Here is a 17,853-nt window from a genome sequence, read left to right as displayed (position 1 = left end):
TCCTGGCCTTTATTTATTTATCTTGTCGGATTTCTCTGGCTAGGACTTCTAGTACAGTGTTGAAGAGGAGTGGTGAAGGTGGGCATCATTGTCTTGTTCCAGTTCTCAGAGGTAATGCTTTCAACTTTTCTCTATTCAGTATTCTGTTGGCGGTGGGTTTGTCATAGATGGCTTTTATTACATTAAGGTGTGTCCCTTAAATCTTGATTTTCCTGAGAGTTTTAATCATGAAGGGATGCTGGATTTTATCAAATGCTTTTTCTGCATCTACTGAGATGATCATGTGACTTTGGTTTTTAATTCTCTTTATGTGGTGTACCACATTTATTGACTTACATATGTTAAACCTTCCCTGCATCCCTGATATGAAACCCACTTGATCATGGTGGATTATCTTTTTGATTATTGTTGGATTATGTTAGCTAATATTTTGTTAACGATTTTAGCATCAGTGTTCATCAAGGATATTAGTCTGTAATTTACTTTTTTGGTTACATCCTTTCCTGGTTTTGGTTTCAGGATGATGCCGGCTTCATAAAATGAATTAGGGAGGTTCCTTCTTTCTCCATCTTGTGGAATAGTTTTGAAAGGATTGGTACCAATTCTTCTTTGAATGTCTGGTAGAATTCTGCTGTGAATCTCTCTGGTCCTGGACTTTTTCTGTTGGAAATTTAAAAATTACTATTTCAGTGATCTGTTCAGGGTATCTAATTCTTCCTGATTTAAGCTAGGAGGCTTGTATTTTTCCTGGAATTTATCCATCTCTTCTAGGTTTTCCAATTTATGTATGTAAAGGTGTTCATAGTAGCCATGAGTGATCTTTTGTATTTCAGTGTTGTCAGTTGTAGCATCTCCTGTTTCATTTCTGGTGAGGTTATTTGGATTTTCTCTCTTCTTTTCTTGGTTTATCTTGCTAATGATCTATCAATTTTATTTGTGTTTTTAAAGAACCAGCTTTTGGTTTCATTTATCTTTTGTATTTTTCAATTTCATTTAGTTCTGCTCTGATCTTGGTAATTTCCTTTCTTCTCCTAAGTTTGGGTTTGGTTTGTTCTTGTTTCTCTAGCTCCTTAAGGTGTGACCTCAGAATGTCAGTTTGTGCACTTTCAGTCTTTTTGATGTACGTACTTAGGGCTATGAACTTTCCTCTTAGCACCACCTTTGCTTTATCCCAGAGGTTTTGATAGGTTTTGTCATTATTGTCATTCAGTTTGAATAATTTTCTAATTTCCATCTTGATTTTGTTTTTGGCCCAATGCTCATTCAGGAGCAGGTTATTTAATTTCCATATATTTGCATGGTTCTGAAGGTTACTTTAGAAGTTGATATCCAATTTTATTCCACTGTGATCTGAGAGAGTGCTTGATATAATTTCAATTTTCTTATATTTATTGAGGCTCATTTTATGGCCTATAATATGGCCATGGAGAAAGTTCCATGCACTGTTGAATAGAATGTTTATTCTGCTGTTGTTGGATGAAATGTTCTGTATATACCTGTTAAGGTCATTTGTTTCAATGTATAGTTTAAATCCATTGTTTGTTGACTTTCTGTCTTGATAGCCTGTCTAGTGTTGTCAGTGGCATATTGAAGTCCCCCACTATTATTTGGTTGCGGTCTATTTCATTTCATAGGTCTGTTAGTAATTGTTTTACAAATTCGGGAGCTCCAATGTTAGGTTCTTATGTGTTTAGGATTGTGATATTTTCATGTTGGACAAGACCTTTGATCATTATATAACATCCCTCTCTGTCGCTTTTGACTGCTAATGCCTTAAAATTTGTTTTGTCTTATATAAGAATAGCTACCCCTGCTAGCTTTTGGTATTCATTTGCATGAGATGCCTTTTTCCACCCCTTTACTTTAAATTTATGTGAGTCCTTATGTGTTAGGTGAGTCTCCTGAAGGCAGCAGATAATTGGTTGGTGAGTTCTTATCCATTCTGCAGTTCTGTATCTTTTAAGTGGAGCATTTAGGCCATTTACATTCAATGTTAGTATTGAAATGTGAGGTATGGTTGCATTCATCATGCTTTTTGTTGCCTGTGTACTTTGGTTTTTTGTTTTTGCTCTTTAACAAATATTTTTGTTTTATAGGTCCTGTGTGATTTATGCTTTAAAGATGTACTGTTTTGATTTGTTTCCAGGATTTGTTTCAAGATTTAGAGCTCCTTTTAGCAGTTCTCGTAGCGGTGGCTCAGTAATGGCGAATTCCCTCAGCATTTGTTTGTCTAAGAACAACTGTATTTTTCCTTCACTTATGATACTTAGTTTCACTGGATACAAAATTCTTGGCTGTTAACTGGTTTGTTTGAAGAGGCTGAATATAGGGACCCATTCCCTTCTAGCCTGCAGGGTTTCTGCTGAGAAATCTGCTGTTAATCTGATAGGTTTTCTTTATAGGTGAGTTGGTGCTTCTGTCTCACAGCTCTTAAGGTTCTTTTTTTCATCTTAACTTTGGATAACCTGATGACAACGTGCCTAGGTGAAGATCTTTTTGCAATTAATTTTCCAGGTGTTCTTTGTGCTTCTTGTATTTGGATGTCAAGGTCTCTAGCAAGGTCAGGGAAGTTTTCCTCAATTATTCCCCTGAAAATGTTTTCCAAGCTTTTAGAATTCTCTTCTTCCTCAGGAGCAACACTGATTATTCTTAAGTTTGGTCATTAAACATAATCCCAGACTTCTTGGAGACTTTGTTCATATTTTCTTATTTTTTTTCTTTGTCTTTGTTGGATTGGGTTAATTCAAAGACCTTACCTTTGAGCTCTGAATTCCTTTCTTCTACTTGTTCAGTTCTATTTCTGAGACTTTCCAGGGCATTTTGCATTTCTAAAAGTGTGTCCAAAGTTTCCTGAATTTTTAATTGTTTTTTTTCTTTAAGCTATCTATTTACTTGAATATTTCTCCCTTCACTTCTTGTATCATTTTTTTGGATTTCCTTGCAGTGGGCTTCGCCTTTCTCTGGTCCCTTCCTGATCAGCTTAATAACTAAACTCCTGAGTTCTTTTACAAGTAAATCAGGGATTTATCCTTGGTTTGGATCCATTGCTGGTGAACTAGTGTGATACTTTGGGGATGTTGAAGAGCCTTGTTTTGTCATATTACCAGGGTTGGTTTTCTGGTTCCTTCTCATTTGGGCAGGCTCTGTCAGAGGGAAGGTTTAGTGCCAAAGGCTGTTGTTCAGATTCTTTTGTCCCACAGGGTGTTCCCTTGATGTAGTATTCTCCCCCTTTCTCTATGGATGAGGCTTCCTTAAGCTGAACTGCAGTGATTGTTGTCTCTCTTCTGGGTCTAGCCACTCAGCAAGTCTACCCAGCTCTGGGCTGGTACTGGGGGCTGTCTGCACAGGGTCCTATGATATGAACCATCTATGAATCTCTCAGCCATGGATATCCGCGCCTGTTCCGGTGGACGTGGTGGAGGGTGCAATGGACTCTGTGACGGTTCTTAGCTTTGGTGGTTTAATGCTCTATTTTTGTGCTGGTTGGCCTCCTGCCAGGAGGTGGTGCTTTCCAGAAAGCATCAGCTGTGGTAGTATGGAGAGGGACCAGTGGTGGGTAAGCCCTAGAACTCCCAAGATTATATGCCCTTTGTCTTCTGCTACCATGGTGAATAGGGAAGAATCATCAGGTGGGGGTGAGGCTAGGTGTACCTGAGCTCAGACTGTCTTTGGGCAGGTCTTGCTGCAGCTGCTGTTGGTGATGGGAGTGAGATTCCCAGGTCACTGGAGTTGTGTACCTAGGAGGATTATGTCTGCCTCTGCTGAGTCATGCAGTTTGTCAGGGAAGTGGAGGAAAGCCAGCAGTCGCAGGCCTCACCCAGCTCCATGCAAACCAAAGGGCTGGTCTCACTCCCACCATGCCCCACCAACAGTCCCGAGTCTGTTTTTAGGTAGAGAGCATGATGGGCTTTAAAAATTGTCCCAGGCTACCCACCTCCCAGCTGCGAGAGAAAAGGGCTTGGTTCTTTCCCTGCCTGTGGAGTCTGTGCACCAGATTTGCATCCTCCCCTGAGTTCTGGCCAGGAGGCTACTCACCCCATTCAAATTGCTAAAAATTTCAGCTAGAGATTTTCTTCTCCCAGTGAAGTTTTACCACCTTTCCCTCTGGTTCCCCACCTGATGGATCTCTGTGGTGCCAGGCAGGAATGGCCTGCTAGGGGACACAGAGAGTTCCCAGGGCCTCTCTGCTGCCTCCTCTAACCCTGCATTTTGCTTGGCTCTCTAAATTGGCTCAGCTCCAGTTTCTCCAGTGTAGGTGTGTGTTTGGGAGAGGAGGGTCTCTCTTTTCCACTTCTGCAGTCGGGGCACTCAGACAATTTGGGGTGGCTTCCAGGTCCTGCAGAAACAGTCTTCTTCTTTCAGAGGGTCTGTGGGTCCTCTTGGGACTGCTGGTTTGTTCTTGCATTAGATCTGGAGCTAACATTCACAATGCGAGCTTCTGCAAGCTGCTTTGTCCAGAGCTGCAATCTAGTCCTGCCTCCCATCCACCATGATGATCCTCTTCTCAAGGTAGAGAAATTATCACACATTCTTATTAAGTAGTAAGCTGTCCTTGGTTAAAATTTGGGAAATACACATTCATGTTGCTTCTAAAATTACATCTATCATTGAGTCCATACAATCAAAATTTTCCTGATGTTCAAAAATATATATTTGAAGAATATTTTAACATTTCCTCCTATGGAACGTTACAGTTCCATATACATGATTGTATGACCCATGGCTGATATTTATTATGGACCTGTTTATGCGTCATTCTGCCATTCAACTGAAAAAGATGTAAATTTATTTCACAAAAAATTACAATCATGATGTCCAAAATGAAAGCCAAAAAAAAGCAACAGCACTACCAACAAAATCCAAAATTTCTAGGTTATTTTGCTGTGTGTGTGTGTGTGTGTGTGTGTGTGTGTTTTAAATTTTTTCCACAGCTCTGTTTCCTTTGGACTGAGAAACAAGTTATTATGTGTTTATCTCACCACTGAAAAATGATAAGTCTCTAATTTCTCTCAAGTTAGTGCTCCTCTAACCAGGTATTCAGTTTTCTAAAAGAAAGCAAACACCTGATTACTGAAATATATTAACTACATAATAGCATACTTTTTCCAAGCCGCTTTTGTATGTTGTCTTGTTTTATCCTTCTTTTATTACAGAGATATGTGGAAAATGCTATGCTCAGTTTGAAAGAAAGAAACTGAAGCACATAAGAAGGAAGTGAGTTTACTCAAATCACAGAACTAATTGATAATTAATTCTTATTTTCATTCCATACAAAGTAAAATATTAAGGAGAGTAATTGCCCTAGTTATTTCATCCCTATTTCAAGGTTGGTTCTATCTTTACTTTACATTTGAGGAAACTGAAGTCTAGAATTAATTAACTTGCCCATTTTTATGCAACTAGTAAGTGATAATCTGAGGTTCTAATCTTACTAGGGCTGACTTTAAAGGCCAGTCTTTTCAAATTGTATAGCTTCTTAGATTGGTCTAGTTTTGTATTCTAAATGATACTTCACAAGTCATACCTTCCCTTATAACTTTTTTTGGTGGAGATTAGGACTGCCAATTAATTGAATAAAATTTACTTCACTCAGAACAAGTATTTGTAGAGAAATAGCAATTATGCAATTCTTTCGCAGATGGTTAAAATATACTGTTATTTTTATATTCTACTGTCAAGTTGAAAAAAATCTGAGTGGTATTGGTAAGAATACTGTGTCTGTTCATAATACATGTTTATTATTGCTGAAAGAAGGAATAAAACTAATCAGAATAAAATTTCAAACTAAGTTAGCAGTTTTTATCTTATTAAATATAAACTATGTGTGCATAATATTCACAAAAAATGGACACAAAAACATAATAATACAATAGCACTCTTAACAACTAACCTGCTTAGGAAATTACATATTACACATATTATTGATATTTCTGGGTTTCTTGCTGAAATTTATTCTCCTCCTTCTTTCTGCAAATGTAAGCCACAATCTTGTATGTACTGTTAATACTTCTCAATATATATGGCTATATACTTCAAAATATATGTATGTTTCAATATATAATATTTAGTTTTATATTGTATATTTCAAATATAAAACCACACTTTTGAGGCATAAACACATAAGACTGAGGCTGAACCAGGACAACATATAAAATCTCTGCTCCTGCCCATCAGCTGAGTAACCATCTAGTAACAAGCAAGAGCAGCAGAGCACTAGAGGAGGGGCAAGCAAGAGGAGAGAAACCACATCTGTGACAAAGGCATGTATGTAAGGTTGAAAGCTGAGGATGGGGCAAGAAAAAGGAGAAAATTCTTTTGACTCTGCTGCCCCTACTCTAAGCTTAGGCAATAGAATTTCACTGCTGAAAAGACTTGAAGACTGTTGTGTCTTGAACATACTCTTAGCAAAACATACCAAGGAACCAGCCAATACCTCATACTAAGAGCCTGACAAATTGATTGTTTTCAGGCATGTTACTCTTTCTCTTAGTCACTACTGCTTTATACATTGTGACCAACATTTAATCAAAATTATAAGAAAAAATAAAAACAAATAACCATAATAAAGAAAGAAAGTTATGAAAAATACAGACATATATATAAAATCTAGATTTTTAAAGGTTGGATTAAATTTTAAAATAACTCTAATTAATAGGTTAAAAGATTTCATAGAAAAGACATACAACATGAAGGACAAATAGGGCATTTCAGCGGAGATGAAAACTAGAACAAAGATTTAAATTAAAATAATAGAAAGGAAAAGGTAATAGCAGTGAAAAATTTACTTAAATGGCCAACCCATAAAACAGCTAAGGAAAGGTAAACAAAATTGAAAATTTGACAATAAAATTATTTAAATATAATCACAAAAAAGAAAAAGAAGAAAACAAAGGTTCCAAAAGCTGTAATGAAATAAAAACAGAAAGCATCTACAGCTGTAATACAACACCAAATATTCTAATGTACATGTAATTAGAACCGCTCAAGGAAAACAGAGAAAGAATATGTCAGAAGAAAAGTTTGAGAGAGAATAGCTAAGAAATTTCCAACAATAGTAAAAGATATGAAAACACAGAGCCAAGAAGCTTGGGTTTCTTTTAGGAAAGCACACACATGCATGTGCATGTACAAATAGATACAAACACACACTCCTAGATATAATATTCACATTCCTAAAAACAGCACAGGAAATGAAGGGAACATCTTGTAAGAAGCCAGAAAGAAAGGGAAGTGATATACACATGAAGAAATATAAGAAATACTGCTGACTTCTCCTGAGAAACTATGCAAACCTGAAGACAATGGTTTTCTTTACAGTACCAAAATTTAAAAATAAAGCCAATTCAAAATCCCTTACTTAGTAAAAATATTATCCAAAATAAAGTCCAAATATAAAGTAGTATGTACATGTTATTTTGCTTTACATTTTTCATGTTACTTATATATAGGGACTAAGTGCTATGTTTTCGAGGGTTCTCTGTTGATGTACATAACTAGTTCATCTATTTTATTGATTGTAGGGTATTTTATTGTATCTGTAACATCAATTTTAAAATCCATTTCTTGCTGATAGATTTTTCTCTCTGGTATAAGTTTTGGTGTGTAATTTTCAGTTAAAGAGTATGTATTATAAATGTTTAATAGATATTGACATATAGCTTTGCAAAGTGTTTAAAAAATGTACACTCGGCCAGGCGCGGTTGCTCATGCCTGTAATCCCAGCACCCTGGGATTACACCCTGTGACCATCATGGCTAATACAGTGAAACCCCGTCTGTACTAAAAATACAAAAAAATTAGCTGGGTATGGTTGCACACACCTGTAGTCCCAGCTACTTGGAAGGCTGTGGCAGGAGAATCACTTGAACCCGGGAGGTGGAAGTAGCAGTGAGACAAGATTGCACAACTGCACTCCAGCCTAGGTGAGAGAGCGAGACTCCATCTCAAAAAAAACAAAAACAAAAACAAAAACAAACAAACAAAAACAGAAAAAAGAAAATTACAGTCCTACTAGGAGTATATAATAATGTTAGTTACAGTTATCCTGTATTCTTCCTATAATATCAAGATTTTTAACTTTTTGACAAACTTATTGAAATATAATTGGAATCTTACTGTAATTTTTAAATTACAGCTTTTTATTACTAGTGAGTTTGAGAATCATTTCTATATCTATTGGACATTTAATTTCTATAATGAATCAGCTATTTTCATATTTCATCAGTTTTAGTAATAAGTATAATGAGTTGTCTTTCTGTTATCAATTAGAAAGGAGTTGCTATATGCTACATATATTAATTCTCTGCATTGTAAATAGTTTTTTGCAGTCTTTTTTCACATTGTTTTGAAGTCTTTTCGTGTATGGGATATTTTAGTTTCAATCTAAGTAAATTTTTCAATCCCTCACTTTTATGGTTTCATTTTCAGGTCCTATTTAAAATTTGCTCTCTACTTTACAGTTCTAAAGATATCTTCTTGATGTTTCAAATTTTATACTTCAAACTTGGTATATATTTTTGTATGAAATGTAAAGTATTCTTTATTTGCCTATAGCAAGATGTCCCCACATCATCAGATTATTTGTCACTTTTTTCTCCACTGATTTTTAAGTTTTAAAATTTGTCAATAAAATATAATAAAGTGCGCATAAATTGTATAAAGGGACAAGTTTTTACATATTATTACATATGTATTAATAAAATCATAATTAAAATCAAGAAAATAAACTTATTAGTTATCCCCAAATTCTTTATTTCCTTTTGTAAAGAACAATTTCCCATTCTCTGCCCACTCTACTCTGCCCACTCTGCCCATGTGCAAACACTTTATATATATATGTATATATTTATATTTATATAGATGCAAACACATTTATAAATGCAAAAACATATATAAATGCAAAAATAAAATGTCTGCCCATATGCAAACACTTTATGTATATGTATACATTCTCCTTCAGGGAAGCCAATACCCTGTATATTATGCTGCTTGAAATTTCCACACAGCTCACTGATGATCTGCTCACTTACTTTTAGTATTTATTTTGTGTGTTTTATTTTGGATGCTAATTATTGCTGTGTCTTCAGGTTCACCAATCTTTCAGCTCACAGGTCTAATTTGTTGTTAATCTCAATCTGTGTGTGTTTTATTTATCCCAGTTAGTTTATTTTTCATTTCTAGAAACTTGTTTCAGTATATTTTCTGTATCTTTCATGTCTATATAAAACATGAACCATATACCTTCTTGAACATTTGGAATATATGTTTTATATAATTTGTTTTTGTATCCTTCAATACTAATTAATTTCTGTGAATAATTTTCCTTATTACTATGGATCATGCTTTTCTGCTTTTTTGCATACCTGGAAATTTTTATGTGGTGCCAGACACTGTGAATTTAACTTTGAGTGATGGATACTTTTGTATTTCTGCAAATAAGTTTAAGCGTCTTATTGGTGTGCACATAAGTGGCTTGAAAACAGTTTATTCCTTTCAAGTTCTGCATTTAAATTTGCTGTAAGGATCAGGATCAGAGTAGTCTTTAGTCTAGAATTAAATTTGACTTACTGTTAAGGCAGACACTTCTAAGCATATGCCCTGAATTTTCATGAATTAGAAACTTTGGGCCAGGCATGGGGCTCATGCCTGTAATCCCAGCACTTTGGGAGGCCGAGGCTGGTGGATCACTTGAGGTCAGGAGTTCAAGAACTGCCTGGCCAACATGGTGAAACCCCATTTCTACTAATCATACAAAAAATTAGCCAGGTGTGGTGTTGGATTCCTGTAATCCCAGCTATTCAGGAGGCTGAGACAGGAGAATCGCTTTAACCTGGAAGGCAGAGGTTGCAGTGAACTGAGATGGCACCACTGCCCTCCAGCCTGGGTGACAGAGCAAGACTCCATCTCAAAAAAAGGAAAATTAATTACAAGCTTTCTCCAGTCTGGTTGATGGAAACACAAACTGCTCGTGGTTCCTTGTCAACTTCAGGAATTATTTTCCCTAATTTTCTCAGGTGAATGTTTCCTGAGCCTCAGGAAATTTCTGACTAAGTGAGGACAGAAGCTCAGAGCTCTGCCTTTTTGTAGTTTTTGTCATTTTCTCCTTACTGGTCCTCTGATCTGTGAATTCTAGCTATTTACCCTCCCAACTCACTTCCTGGACTCACAACTTTATCTCTTCACCTCAAAGAGACTGCTAGATTCTACCAGGTCCTCCCCTTCGCTGCTTTTTTCAAGGCTTAGATATATTTTTCTGGGCACCAATCTTGTGCAATCACAAGCTCCCTTTGTTTGTTTCCCTTCTCTGAGGGATGACTGTCCTGCACTGCCTAATATCTGATGACTGAAAATGATTTTCTCACATATTTTTCAGTTTTTTAGTGGTGTTAGGCTCAGAGGGCAAATATAGTCCTTGTTACCATTTTTTCACTAGAAGTGAAAGATCTTTTGTCTTTTTTTTTTTTTTGATGGAATCTCACTCTGTTGCCAGGCTGGACTGCAGTGGCACGATCTCAGCTCACTATAACCTCCGCCTCCCAGGTTCAAGCTATTCTCCTGCCTCAGCGTCCCAAGTAGCTGGGATTACAGGCGTGCACCACCACACCTGGCCAACTTTTGTATTTTTTAGTAGTGATGGGGTTTCACCATGTTGTCCAGGATGGTATCCATCTCTTGACCTCGTGATCCGCCCGCCTTGGTCTCGCAAAGTGCTGGGATTATAGGCATGAGCCACCCCACCCGGCTGATCTTCTGTCATATTTTAAATTTCCATATATGTGGCTTTCTGTTCTGAACTATTCATCTACTTTATCTGTCTCTATACAAATTCTACAGTCTGTTCATTCTATAGACTTATGAATACATTTTATGTTTTAATAGAGCAATTGCATTTTCAATTCAAGTTTATTCTTCTTTAAAAGTTGTTTTATTGATTCATAAACCTGTTTTTAATATAAAATTTAAAGTTAGCTTGCTTAAATTGATAAAAAATTCTGTTGTGATTTTGATTGAAATTACACTGAATTTAGAAATTAACTTGAGGAACTTAAAAATATTAAACATTCCCATTCATGAGCATAATTTTCCTCTCCATTTTTTAAAGTAGTCTTATAAGAATTTATAAATGTTTAAAATAAATTTCTTAAGTGTTTTTTCTAATATTTATTTTATTTTTATTTTTAATTACTTTGAAATTTTATGCATTTCAATGGCAATTTCTGACTAGTTTTAATTACAGGAACAAATTTAAGTTTTGATTATGTCTAATAAATACTGTTAAATTTTCTTATTGTTTCAATAGTCTATTCAGACAGTCTTATCCTCTATGAATAATGGCATAATGGTCATTCCTTTCCATACATAGGTGGATATATATGGAATTATACACATTCATTTATTTTTCTAGTCTTACAGTATTTTTTATGCTAAGCAATAATGCTAGGAATGTTGTCCTTGTTTCTTTAATTATTAATTTAATTAGATATGTTAATAGAGTATATATAATTGAATAGCTTCATACATCCATAAAACCCAACCTGATCAATTTTTAAAATAAATAGCTAAACTTGAGTTGATACCTTATACTGTGTGTCTGCCATGAGAGTGCCTGTAGACCTCCAACCACCATGGAGTAGTTGAACTCCAGAATCCATTGCTTCACCTGCAGTAAGGCCGTGCTTCCCAAGGCCACAGCTTTCTAACAGCAAATGATTAAGCCTACCAGGGATATAATAATAACATGAAACTAATTCTGGAAAGAGTAGACTCCTCTGATGGTAGACTTTGGCTCAAACTCTCTCTGAAAGTCTTTTTACAGCATTCTTAAACTTCATGACATTATTTGATGCTTCTACTAAGTCTTCATTCCCCCTTTTCTTCACTCAGGACCAGAATTACATTCTGGTATACTGGATCTCCCAGCATTTTCTTGCTGCTTCTCCATTTTCTCTCACAGGTATGTCCCCTAATACGATTCTTGTATAATTCATCTAATGTTGATACCTGCTTCTTGGAATAACTGGACTAACACAAGCGATACCACAACTGGAGTAGTCTGAGTAAACAGGTTACAAGACTGGAATTTGGAACTGACTCACTCACTGCCCAACAAACAGGATGGCATCTTGGTTCGTATATAGGGCATAGATATCACCTAACACAATGTGTTGGCTTCATAGCTGTACATTTTACCAATAGTAACCTGGGAAAATGTTTTCTTAGAGGAAATTCTATGACAGGTATACAGGTGTGAACATTTGAAAAATATGAGAGTAGCAATGCCTACAAAGACAGTAGGGTTGGCTGGTTACTGCTACATTGTATTGAAACTCTGCAGAGAATAATGAGACTGAGTACTATTAATAGGAAGTTAATGGCAAAATTTATATATCATGTAAGGCCAGAAGACCCATCAAAGGATTATATTCAATGGGAAAACCAAGTGGATGCAACACTTATTAAGGCCATGTAAACCATAAATAAAATTCTAAGCCCCCCTAGTCACCCAAATATACCCCTTCTCTCAACAAGGGCATTCCAAAGTTAACCTGAAAAACCAGTTCAGGCCATGGTGGGAATGGGGGCAGCAAACATGCCTCATTACCTCATTATAACCTCCTCCCTCTTGGAATTACTGATAAAACAGACCTTTTAAGTCTGACAAGAAGCATTTACAATCTATTCTCTCTGAAGCCTTCTACCTGGAGACTTCATCTGCAAGATAAAACCTTGGTCATCATAACCCCTTATTGTAACCTAGGCATTCCTTTATTTAGATAATAAACTGTTTCCTATGGCCATATCACCCTGGATGCACCTGATCTCATCTGATAATAACTCTTTTAACCATTGCCAATCAGAAAATCTTTAAATTTACTTATGACATAGAAGCCCCCACTTCAAGTTTTTCCATCTTTCCAGATCAATCCAATGTACATCTTACATATATTTATTGATGTCTCATGTCTCCATAAAATTTATAAAAGCAAGCTGTACCTTGATCACCTTGGGCACATGTCATCAGGACCTTCTGAAACTGAGTCACAGATGCATCCTTAACCTTGGCAAAATAAACTTTGTAAATTAATTTAGACTTGTTTCACATACCTTTGGTTTACCGCCATAAGAAATATTATAAGAGAGGCACCAGTATCACTAAGTATGTTGATGGTTCTCTTCTGCAGGGGAGGATGGCTGGGGAGGCAATACCAACACTGTGCTTGCTACCATCCTTAGGGATATTGATGGTACCCCTAAAATAATAAAGAGGAAATGATTGTGCTTAGCTACTAAGGGCCAGGAGAATTCAATTATTATCATGACTGGGAAGGTTGCAGAGGTACCCATGGAGGCTTGACCCACAGAGAGTTAAATAAATGGATTACAGGACAACTAGGAGAAAAAAATAAACAGATGGCCAACAAAGATACTGCTGAACATCTATAACCAAAATAAAAAAAAATCAAGAATGAAAGATAAGGAGAGTGATATCCATATTCTAATAGAACTCACAATTCTTGCCGGGCATGGTGGCTCACTCCTGTAATCCCAGCACTTTGGGAGGCTGAGGCAGGCAGATTACTTGAGGTGAGGAGTTCGAGGCCAACATGGTGAAACCCTGTCTCTATTAAAAATACAAAAAAATTATCCAGGCGTGGTGGTGCATGCATGTAATCCCAGCTACTTGGGAGGCTGAGGCAGGAGAATCACTCGAACCTGGGAGGTGGAGGTTGCAGCCACATCAGTCCAGCCTGGGTGACAGAGTGAGATGCCATCTCAAAAAAAAAATCATAATTCTTTGCTGAGTTTCTAAATATGAACCAATTTCTATTGACTTAACAATGTCTCTAGAAATAAGAACATTGAACATTATGGCAGGTATATACTGTGCTAATTACCTCACATCTTTCCCCAAAGGAGCCTACAGCTATTTACTTGGGTGACTATATATAGGAAAAAATGGGAATATCCAGACTATTCAATGATTATTCAGTATAGGTTCTGAATTAACAGTGATGTCTGAAGATTCAAAAAATTATCACAGAGTGGGGGTCTTTGGTAGCCAGGTAACAATGGAGTCCTGATTTCTAGTAATCACACTGGATTGCCTTAAGTCTTGCTTCCATTAAACCCAAAGAATCCACTGATCCATGCAGTGGTATTTCTCAAATCCTTGAGTGCTTAATTAGAATTGATATACTTTGCAGTATTTGTAATTCTAGATTTGCCATTCTATATTTGCCATTCATCTATTGAGAAGTAGTTATTATAGTGGGGAAAGCCAAATAGAAACCTCTGAAACTGTCCACATCCCTCCTTTTCCCAAGAATGCAAATTTTAAAAAAATCAATGTGGTGAATAAATAAAGACACAGAATATAGCAGAATAGAGAACTCAAAGAATTGGTCCCTCCACTAAAGCAACCATAAACTGGCAGAGGCAAATAGAATCAAATTTGTGAAACTCTGTAATTTAATCTAAAATGTGTAGTAAGAGGAATGCTTAATAAGAAAATGGCACTTCATGTTTAGTAACAGCTTTGGGGCATTTTTGCTCACCTACTTACCATCTCTCATCCCCAGAAGTGTTTTAGCAGTCTTGATGACAACTCACATTCCTGATACAGCTTGCTGTTTCCAAGAGGCTACCATGAGCTTTGTTCTTAAAATACTGTGGTTGTGAGTTTTGTCTCATCGGGTAATCATTGGGAAACCAGTGCAGAATATTTGTTTACCTCCTCCTACACTTAAGTGGATTTCTGGGTAGCAGAGTCTGTCCAAAGATTTAAAGGCATATACCTCTTCTGCCTACCTGAGGTAAGGGCTGTCAGATGAGGCCAGATAGAGACAGACCCAAAAGCCCCTGGAATAAGGAGGCAGAGGAGAAAGTATTTAAGGTGGGTGGAGAATAAGAGCTTAGACATCTATTATATATAGCAGGAGGAAGACTAAAACATTTATCCGAATACCAGACATTTCATGCTCAAAGGAATATGAGAAGACTTTAGGATTGTAACTGGCTGATTTGCAGGCTCCATGTAAGCAGGGGATAAAAGATAAAGAGTGTTCTAGCTCAGATTTATGCTACAAAGACTTGAAGAATATTTTCCCTCTCTGTTTTTCACTTCAAGCCTTTAAGGAAATATCTGCCTGGTCCCTGGCTGACCACTAAATGAAGAAATAGAGGGTTCAGTGACCACATACTGCAATAAATATATTCTTTGAAAAAATTCTATGGAAAAGTCACAAAACAAAAGACAACTACAACTTTAAACAATCCACAACAGTAAACTCTGGGGAAGAAGGAGAATCTCATTCCAGAGTTACCACATTGTAATTTAGTTTCCACCAAAAGAAAATATAAAGCATTCAAAAAAAGAGAGAAAACTACAGAAAATTGAAAGGAAAACTAATTGACAGGAACAGACCCTAAGTATCCCAGATATTGGACTCACTAGATGTAGCTTTAAGTCCGCTGTCTTAAATGTGCTCAAAGAATTATGGGAAATCATAGACAAAGAACTAAAGGAGACCAGGAAAACAATGTGTGCCCAAAATGAGAATATCAACAAAAGGATAGAAATTATAAAATAGAATATAATAAAAATTCTGGACCTGAGAAGTGTAATAACTAAAATCAAAAACTCGCTAGAGGGATTTAACAGACAGACGTTAATAGACAGAAGAAAGAATTCATGAACATAAACATAGGACAATTGAAATTATTCAATCTGCAGAGAAGAAAGTAAAAAAAAAAAAGTATGATGAAAAGAACGAAGAAAAGTAGCAAAAAGTAATGAGGAAAAGTAAAAAAAAAAGTATGAAGAAAAAAAGCCTAAAGGGACTCTGCAACATCATAAAGTATATCTTATACACATTATGAAAGTCACTGAAAGAAAGAAGAAAAATATTGGATAAAATATTGGCAGATAATTTGCCAAATTTGATGAAAAACATGAATCTACACATACATGAAGCTCATTAAACTCTCAGTAGAATAAAGTCAAAGAGTTTTACATTAAAACACATTATAATCCAATTGTCAAAAGCAAATGACAAAAAGAAAATCTGAAAAGTGGCAAGAAACAAATGACTTGTCATAAATAGTCCTCAATAATATTAACAGCCAATTTTTTGTAAGAAACCATGGTAGCCAAAAGGGAGTGAGATGATCTTTAATGTGCTGGAAGACAAAAAAATGCCAACCAATTATTTTTATTTGGCAAAATTTTCAAACTGCAGAAGAAAACTTCAAAAATGAAGAAATTAAGAAATTCCTAGATTAACAAACACTGAAGGTGTTCATTGCTAATCTGCACTACTAAATATACTAAAGGGTATCCTTCAAGGTGAAACAAAAGGATCCTAGACAGCAACTCAAAGCCACGTGAGTAAATAATAAATATCTCCAGTAAAATAACTATATATGTAACATAAAAGCCAGGAGTACTGTATTTTTGGTTTAAAACTTCTTTTTCTATTTCTTGTATGATTTAAAAGACAAATGCTCAACAAAAAGTCTATGTTAATGAGAGCACAATGTACAAAGATGTAATTGTTGCAACAGTAAAATAAGGGAGACATGAACTGATCTGTGTAGGACTAGAGTTTTCACAAGCTATCAAATCTAGGTTGAGAACAAATTTAATTAGATTGTTATAAATTTAAGTTATCACTCATCATTCCCTTGTTAACAACCAAAAAAAATCTTAAAATACATATACAGAAGAAAATTACATGGGAGTCAAAGTAGTACACTATAAGCAAAATTAATTAAACACAAACAAAAGCAGTAATGGAAGAAATGAGAAACAAAACAGAAAAGGTAAAAGACTTACAAAAACAAAAAGAAAAACAGCAGAAGTAAATTGTTCCTTATCAGTGATTACTTTAAATATAAATGGATTAAATTCACCAATCAGAAGGCAGAGAGGGGCAGAATGCCATTGGTATATTTATATATTTTTATAACCCATTAGTATAAAACTCATTGGTATACTTTTATATTTTTATAACCCTTTGGTAAAAGGACAGATAACCCAATCACAAATGGGCAAAGGATCAAAACAGGTATTTTCCAAAGAAGATACATAAATGGCAGATAAAGTCAGTAGCCGTGGCAAAATGCTAATCGACACCACGGTGAGATACTACTTCACACCAACTAGATTGGCTATTATCAAAAAGATAGCAAATATTCCTGAGGATGTAGAGAAATTGGAATTCTCACACATTATTAATGGAAATGTAAAATTGGAAAGCTGTTTTGGAAAACAGTTTGGTTCTTCAAAATGTTCAATATGAAGTTGACATATGACTCAGTAATTTCATAGATAGATATTAATAGATGATAGCTAGATAGCTAGATAGATAATTTAGGTTGAGCATCCCTAATCCAAAATTCCAAAATCCAAGGTGCTCCAAAATCTAAAACTTTTTAAGCTCCAATATGATGCCACAAGTGGAAAATTTCACATAAGTACTTAACACAAACCTTATTTTATGCACAAAATTATTAAAATATATTGTATAAAAATACAACAAATGTGATGTCTCTGAGGACAATTTCAGTGTGATAACCTATCGTTGAACACACACATATTGTCACATACAATCCTTCTTCAAAGTTTGCATGAGTGGACACACACACACACACACGCACGTACACACAGGAAGCTCCATTAGTATTCTGCTTGCTCTATCAAGGATAATTTGTTGGAAATGTTTATATAACTCATCCTTACAGTATATTGAAACAATAATCCTTTCTTGTAGCCTGGAGGGTAAAAACACACTGGTGGTGTTAGATTTGGTGTTCTCTGAAGGTGGCATTGTTCTTTCTTTCAGAAATCTGGAA

This window comes from Pan troglodytes, chromosome 13 (genome assembly GCF_028858775.2).
Source record: "Pan troglodytes isolate AG18354 chromosome 13, NHGRI_mPanTro3-v2.0_pri, whole genome shotgun sequence".
NCBI classification, from domain to species: Eukaryota; Metazoa; Chordata; class Mammalia; order Primates; family Hominidae; genus Pan; species Pan troglodytes.
Note: the sequence above shows the minus strand (reverse complement) of the source record.